This window comes from Microcebus murinus, chromosome 16, assembly GCF_040939455.1.
Source record: "Microcebus murinus isolate Inina chromosome 16, M.murinus_Inina_mat1.0, whole genome shotgun sequence".
Taxonomy (NCBI): Eukaryota; Metazoa; Chordata; class Mammalia; order Primates; family Cheirogaleidae; genus Microcebus; species Microcebus murinus.
Genome location: NC_134119.1, coordinates 48,475,574 through 48,483,558, shown reverse-complemented (window position 1 = coordinate 48,483,558; position 7,985 = coordinate 48,475,574). Strand labels below are relative to the sequence as shown.

At 54.0% G+C, this 7,985-nt stretch overlaps 1 pseudogene; it reads right to left on the bottom strand.

Moving 5' to 3' along the window:
• Nucleotides 1–235: 235 nt before the first annotated feature.
• Nucleotides 236–681, bottom strand: LOC105860238 (single-stranded DNA-binding protein, mitochondrial pseudogene; annotated as a pseudogene).
• Nucleotides 682–7,985: the final 7,304 nt, after the last annotated feature.

The following is a 7,985-nucleotide window of genomic DNA, read 5'->3' as shown; positions in this document are numbered from 1 at the left end:
TTTGTCTTTGATGGTTTGTGTTTTATATGTCCCATCTAACCAATCTTTGCTTAACCAAAATGTCACAAAGATTTTCTCCTATGTAATCCTATATATATAATATATATGTAATATACATAATATATATACATATATATATATGAGTATTTTAATTCTTATCTTTAGAAACTACAAAGACTATACATGATTGGAATTGAGACTGTACCAAACAATGGCCAAAGAAGAATCATCCATTCTACACCTTCTCTTTGGTCTGGTCACTCAGAAATATAATGTTATCAGCTATGGTAGTTGTTGCTTGTCGCCTCACATTATTTTTATCCATGTATTCCCCATAGTCTACTTTCCCTTCCACATAAATTCGAGCCCCCTTTTAACATACTGATATGCCACATCTCTGAGGCCTGGCCGGAATACTGATACCCTGTGCCATGTTGTCTTTTGACTGACATCACCCATTTGGCATTCCTCACCGTCCCCTCATCACCGGGTCTCATTTGTTGCTGGAGAAAATATCGTGAGTGGATTTTTTCCTTCCACCTGTCTCATGACAGGATCCTGACCCACTCACCCAAGTAACTGCACACGATTCAGGGATCTCTCAAGAACCAAACTGCTAGCTATTTCAGACTCATGTCTTACAAACTGATGAAGTACCTGCAATACAGGTCTTCCTTACATGGCTTCTCTTTTCTTAGCCTAATCTTTACACTCTCCACAGAACCACGTCCGACCCATGCAGGCGCACAAACACAACTAGAACCTTTCCTTTCTTCCTTCCTCCCTTCTCCTGACGCTGTAGCCTGACAGCCCAGCGCCAGGGGAATCACTTCCGGCGCACAGAGCCGCAAGAATCGTGAGAGGAAGGAGGAAACAGAAAGCCCACAGCGTGCGCCGTGGAAATACTGCCGGCTGGCATCACAGGAAACAAGTTGCCTTTCTACCCAAGAGTTCCGGGAGCTTCCTTTCCTATGTAATCTTCTAGAAGTTTTATAGGTTTCGGTCTTACATTTAGTTCTAATGATCCGTTTCATATTAATTTTATATATGGTGTAAGGTAGGAATTGAGGTTCATTTTTTTTCCATACAGATATTAAATTCTTCCAGCACTTTTTAAAAAGACACTATCTTTTCTACATAGAATTATTTTGGTACTTTTCTTGACAATCAATTGACCATATATACGTGGATTTATTTCTAGACTCTCTACGATGTTCCTTAGCACCAATACCATGCTGTCTTGATTATTTCAGCTTTACAATGTCTTGAAATCAGGTAGAGTGAGGCTTTCAAATTTGTTTTTGTCAAAATGGTTTTAACCCATCCTGTATCTTTTCCATTTCAACATAATTTTTTACAATCAGCTTGTAAACTTCTTTATAAAAAGGTCTGGAATTACTTTACTTCTATAGATCAATTTTAAGGAAATAATTCACATCTTAATAACAATGAATCTTCCAATCTGTGAGATCAATGTATCTCTCCATTTATTTAGGTCTTCTTTAATTTCTCTCAACACTGCTTTGTAGTTCTCCATCTACAAATTCTGCACGTATTTTATTAGATTTATCCTTAAGTGCTTTTATTTCTCAATACTATTGTGAAAGGTATTTTTCAACTTCAGTTTCTAATGTTTAAGTTGCTAGTATATACAACTACAATGGATTTTTGTGTCCCATGAGTGTGCTAAGTTCATTTGCTGATTCTTGATGCATTTTTACAGCTTATTTTTTTTATTGCACTGACTAGGGTCCTCAGTGAAGGTGGAACCCTTGCTTTGCTCGGAGAAAGCGCTCATTCTTTCACCATGCAGCGTGACATGATGTACAGGTTTGTCACGGGGGAGGGAGCTTCTACCTAGTCCTAGTTTGATAAGTGTTTGTAATTAATGGATGCTAGATTTTGTCCTACAAATTTGTTTTTATGCATCAATTGAGAGGATTTTGTCATTTCCCTTTTTAAGTCTGTTGCAATGGTGAGTTACACTGAATGATTTTCAATGTTGAGCTAACCTTGCATTCTTAGAATAAATCCACTTAGATATGAAGTTTTATCACATATACTTTATCATTTATACCGGAGTCCACTTGGTCATATTCTGTTAGGAATTTCTGAATCTGCGTTAATGAGGGACACCAGTCTGTAGTTTTCTTTTCTTACACTATCTCTGTCTGGTTTTGGTGCCGGGAATCATAGAATAAGTTGAGCAGTATTTCCTCTCCCGCCGTTTCCTGAAGGAGTTAGAGTGGGACTGTCATTATTTCCTTTAAAATGTTTGCACGGTGCTCTCAAGTGAGGCCAGCCGGACCTGGAGTCTTCTTTGTGGAAAGGTGTTTAGTTAGATGCAACTTCTTTAATTGATATAGTTCTATTTAAATTTTTATTTTATAGTAGTTTTAGATTACAGAGAAATTGCAAGCGTAGTGCAGAGTTTTCACCCCCCCAGCCCGTGCGTCCACTGTTGTCAGCCTCCTAGGTGGTGCGTGATGCTGTCATGATTGATGAGCCAATACCAGCACGTCACTATTGTCTACAGCCCATGTTGTATTCAGATTGTCTTAGTGTTTACCTAACGTCCTCCGCGCTTCTCCTGGAGTCCACCCGGACCCCACAGTACATTTAGTCATCACGTCTCCTTGGGCTCCTGCTGGCTGCGACGGTTTCTCAGACTTTCCTTGTCTTTGATGGCAAATACCACGGATAATTGTTGGGGCTGGGGTGGCCACGAGGTCTATACCACACAGTCCTCTTTGTATATGTTTGAAGAATTCTATGATAAAAAGTTTTTTTTTAATTTTTTAAAAAATATCATGTTTTCAATGAATATTTAGTGGACTAGAAAGTGTTAAGTGCAAAGGTAATAACAAAACCACGTGTGCAATACAGCCTGCGTGAAAGAAATGACCCCCACATGCTCGTGCAGTTTTCTCTGGGGAGTTTGGGGGCTTGTTTTCTTCATCTTACTTTTTGCTTTTCTGTACTTTACAGTACATACTGGACATAGATTGTATAATCATAAAATAATTTTGTTTTAATACATCAAACCACCTCTCCTCTTATCCGCCCGCATACCCATGCAACAGACAGATCTCTCCTGAGCCCCAGTGCCCGGCTGACAGCCGTCGCTGCCCGGAGACCCCACGCAGAAGACAGACCCAGTCTCGGGACCCCGGCTCCCAGCAGCAGCCAAGTCTCTGCCAAAGCTCAGTGAGGCTCAGTGCATTTAAATGCCTGCAGTGGAGGCTTCAGGAAACAGCTCTCCTAAGGATCTTTGAAATTATTAATGGCTTTGACAAGAGCCAGCCCAGAGGCCAGCACCATGCCAGGAGGACAGCGAAAGGCCGGGGAAGGGGCTCGCCCATCAGGGAGGGAGACCAGGCGGAACGTGCAGCCCTGGGCGCGGCAGGCACAGTCTGGCGAGCCCCTCACCCTGGGGGAGGTGGGAAACTGCCCGAGTCGCTGGCAGAAGGCAGCAAAGCTGGCCGCAGGGACTTCAGGTGACCAGCGGCTGCTCAGGGCACAGGGAGCGCGAGGGTGGGAGGGGAAGAGTCAGGGGGCACCAGGCAGCGGCCCCGCGCTGGAGCAGCCCTGTCTGCTGTAGTGAGGCCAGTCAGGAGCGACAGGGCAGGTGGCGACAGGGCGGCCGCGTCCCCTCCTGGCACCGCGGTTTCCCTCTGTGAAATGGGGTCGGCGATGCCTGTCTCAGGCCTGCTGTGACGATGACAGAGGCTGCACCTGGAAAGTACTTAGCGAAGGATGCAGAGTAAGGACCCAGCGGAGACAAAGACGGGGGAGAGGAAGACGGTGAAGATACCGATGAAGGTGGCAAGGACACAGAGGGAGGAGATGGCTGGGCAGGAGGGCGCAGGATGCGGGAGGTGGCCAGGTGGCCGGCCATCTACACTAGGTTTGGGGGGAAAGTTCTGGAAGGCACCTTGTAGGAAGTGCTGCTCCTTGAAGACTGGGCAGATGGGTTAGGGTTGAGCTGAATTTTGATTGGGTTGAGTTAAAATGAACTGAAATAAATTTGGGTTCCTGTTCTGCCCACTGTGCTGCCAGGGTTGGGCCCAGAGCGCCAGGCAGGAGGGAGCCGACAGAAGCGGCACTGCTGAGCCGGCCGCCCGCTGAGGGGCACAGCCCCAGCGTGTGCAGGATCTGTCCTGCGTGGGGACAGGTTCTGTGAACTTACGAGCTGAACTCAGTGCAAGGCCGGTTTGGTCGTGAGAAGCAGTGAGTGCCCCGTCCGTGGGGGGATTCAAGCACACACTGACTGTGGGGAGGTTCCCACCGCACACAGTGTTTGGACTTAGTGACCACCGCGTCCTAAAGCCTCCTCCAGAACTCCTGCAGGGAGGATTAACCCTTTCAAAGGATTCACTGGAGGAGGCTAGGCCACAGAAACAGGGGCTCGTGGACCCGGCCGGAGGGAGAGAAATGGCGCTGTGCCTCCCAAATGCTGAGTCCCCGGCACTTGTCTCCCCCAGGGAGAGGGCACGCCTGCTTGCACACGCCTCCCCCACGGAGACCCACACGCCCACACACATGCACACAGACCCTTCCACCCAAGGCAGCCACATATGGGGCCTCGCCGAGCCCACAGCACCCTGAGGTTGGGTGGGGGGTGCTGGGTCGGGGCAGACGGGAGGCTGACAGCAAACCCTCAACCCTACAGTTGCCCCAGGGCCACCTCGTCAGGACGGGCAGGGTCCTGCACAGCTGAAGGTCACTAAGCACTAGAATGTTCTCAGATTCCAAATCCGAGACTCCCGTCCCAGCACATCCACCCTGCCCACCCCAGGCCAACGCAACTCTAATTCAGTTCAGTCCAGTGAACCCTTTGAAAGGGTTAATCCTCCCTGCAGGGGTCTCTGGAGGAGGCTTTAGGACGAGGTGGTCACCAAGTCCAACCACTGTGTGCGGAGGGAACCTCCCCACAGTCGGCGTGTGCTTGAATCCCCCCACAGACGGGGCACTCACTGCTTCTCACGACCAAACTGGCCTTGCACTGGTGCTAGCTCAGCTCCTAGGCTCACAGAACCTGTCCCTGCACAGGGCGGATCCTGCACACGCCGGGACTGTGCCCCTCGGCGGGCGGCCGGCTCAGCAGTGCCGCTTCTGTCGGCTCCCTCCTGCCTGGCGCTCTGGGCCCAGCCCTGGCAGCGGAGGGTGGAGGCCTGGCTGCCGCACCCCTGCTGGGCCCGGGCGGCTGTGTCCAGTCACTTGGCTTCTCATCCAGCCGGTTTCCTCCTTGACAAACAGGGATGGAGGTGAAGATGCTGGCCAGGGGCTTGGGAGGGGCCGGGAGAGCGGGCAGGCGGTGGGCGCAGGAGGCAGAGTGACCCCTGCGTGCGGCCTCCTGAGCCTCCAGCCCGGCCCCTCCCGTGGGCAGCTGACGAGGCTCCCTCTCCAGGCGGAGGCTGCTTTATCTCGGAGGCTCCTCAGGGCAGGGGCTCAGGAGGAGCTGGCTGTGAGGGGCTGTCTGGGAGGGGGGTCCTCGCCCCTCCCCCGTGCAGTGCAGCCCCTCCCAGCTCTGCCTGGAGCCCACTGTCCCTGCAAAAGCTGAGTGCGGCTCCAGGTTGCCATGGAGACAGGCGAGGCTCTGGCTCTTACAGCCTCGCAGCCCTGCCCCTCTGGAGCTCCTTCCACCTGGTGGGGCTCTTGGTGCCCTCCCCGTGGGGGAAGGGAAGCAACATGCATTGGCACTACTGCACATGGGCACTGGCCATGCTGGGCCCTCCTAGCTCCTTAGACTCGCACCACCCGCTGCATATTCAGACCTGCTTGGAGTCACTTATAGAAGAAGTGGCAGGCACAGAGAGGGAGAGCAACCTGCCCAAGGCCACACAGCTACCAAGGAAGGGCAGTGTCTGGCTCTGGAGCTGACTCTACCAGGCTGGACTGGGTCCCCTAGGTCATGACCCAAAGGCCTCCAAGGGGTTGGGGGCTCTGGGGTGCTTGGTGTCTGGATGTAGGAGATGTCTCCGACATCAGCATAACCATCCCCACTGCCCTGACTGGCTGTGTAACTCTGGGTGAGCCTCCCTAGTTTGGGCCTCAGTTTCCTCATCTGAAAAGGAAGAGGTTGCCATGTGGTAGGAGAGCTCCTGTCATGATGCTCGATCCCGCTGGGCGCTGCGCTGTGCTCCTGCTGACTCCCAGGACGCCCTCCTGCGAGCACCCAGCACTCTTCTCTCTGCCTCGCATCAGGCCTGCCCCCTCTCCCTGCGGCCTCCTCCTTCCCAGGGCCCCCACACGCCAGCTCCCGGAGGGCAGAGGCTGCAGAGCAGGGGTGGGGAGCAGAGAGCCGAGGTCTCCGCCCAGGCTTCAGCATGGGCCCTGTCCCCAGTGGGGAGCAGCCCTGTCCCACCCAGCGAGGCCTGTGCCTCCATGGGGGATGACTGCCGTCTGTCCAGACGCTGTGGGACAGACATCCGGGGCGGACACCTGGGAGCGAGCGCTGGGAGACAGGAGGAGGCAGGTGGGCGTGGGGAGAAGGACGGGCTGGGGGGCGGCAGTGAGGGCGTCCCTGGGCCCAGGCTGGACCCAGGAGAGGACCTGGGGCACTGTCGCCCCATGGAAGGGAGGGTGCGGGCAGGGGCATCCAGCGAGTGGGGGAGGCGAGTGTTACTGCCAGGGAGGACGCAGAGCTCCTCCAGGCTGTGGCCTGGCACTCCCTCATGGGAGGCGGAGGCCATGCACCCACCACTTGGCTGTGTGCCTCCCCCCCCCCCCCCCCCCCCCGGCACTGCCCGGAGCCTCAGTCTGTTCCCCCAGGGCGGCACCTTGTGGCTCTCAGTTCACCACCTTCCTCTGAGTCCCTCTGAGTCCTGGCCCGAGTCCCCTCTGCCTGTGCCTGGAGGACTCCCAAACAGGGAGGAGGAGGGGGAGGAGCGCGCAGTCTGGCAGTGGTGATGCAGTGGGCCTTCCGTGCAGAGCGAGATGTCTCCAGCAGGTGAGCGGGGTGGAGGGGGCGTGCGAGGGCAGCGCTGTGCTCCCCGCCTGAAACTGCTCTAAGCACTAAAGTCTGTTAATTAAAAGAGAGAGAGGAGGGGTGAGGGGACCAGGCAGGAGGGGCTGTGGCTCTGGAGGGTGGTGGCTGACCCCAGACCCCTCCCACCCAAGGCCCCTTCGGAGGTCCTGGTTCTCTGGGAGTAGCACAGGCTGCACAAGTAGCAGCAAACAGAGGTAGTAGCAAAGTGAGGGCAACTGCCTTCCGGAACATTCTGGCCAGAGCTCCAGACCTCTCAGGCCTCTAGAGGCACCCCCAGCCCCATCAGCCAGAGAAAGGAGGGGAAGTTGAGCACTTTCTGCGGCTACAAAAGGGAGGCCCTGTGGGGGCTCCAGGCAGAGTGGCCCTGCGAGGCAGGGTTAGGGTTAGGTTTCTCGTGCGGATCAGGCTGCCCGCTGGGGACAGCCCACGGGGAAGCCTGGCGCCCACACGTGAGGTTGCGCCCCTTCCTCGGGAAGCCCCGGGCCTCTCCTGCCTCCCAGACCAGGAGGAAAGGAGCCCCGCCAGGGCTGCGCGGCACCGCGGCGCGCAGTTACCAAGCACAAGGCACCGATGATTTCAGGTTTCTTTAAATGCACCGAGGAACTCGGAGGAAGTGGGCTGCATTTTTCTCTAATCTGTGATTCCTTCAACTTCATTTTTTCCCCTCTTCCCTGTAATTATCCCATCGGTAGGTGAAAATAAACCTCTGCAAGGAGACAGCCTCCCAGAAGAAGGCGTCACACAGAGCTGTGGGGGCCAGGCTGAGCGGGAAGTGGCTTCTCACGGCCCTCTCCGGCTTCCTCCCACCTGCTGCGCTTCCTGGGACACTTGCAGGGTGACCCGCGGTCATGGTGTGCCCAGGACTGTCCTGGTTTTAGCACAGAGAGGCCCCCAGTCCCAGGCAAACAGGGATGGTTTGTCATCCTTTACACAAACTCCTAAGGGCATCTGGGCTTCCAGGACAGCCGGCTGGGACCACACGCCACAGAAGCCA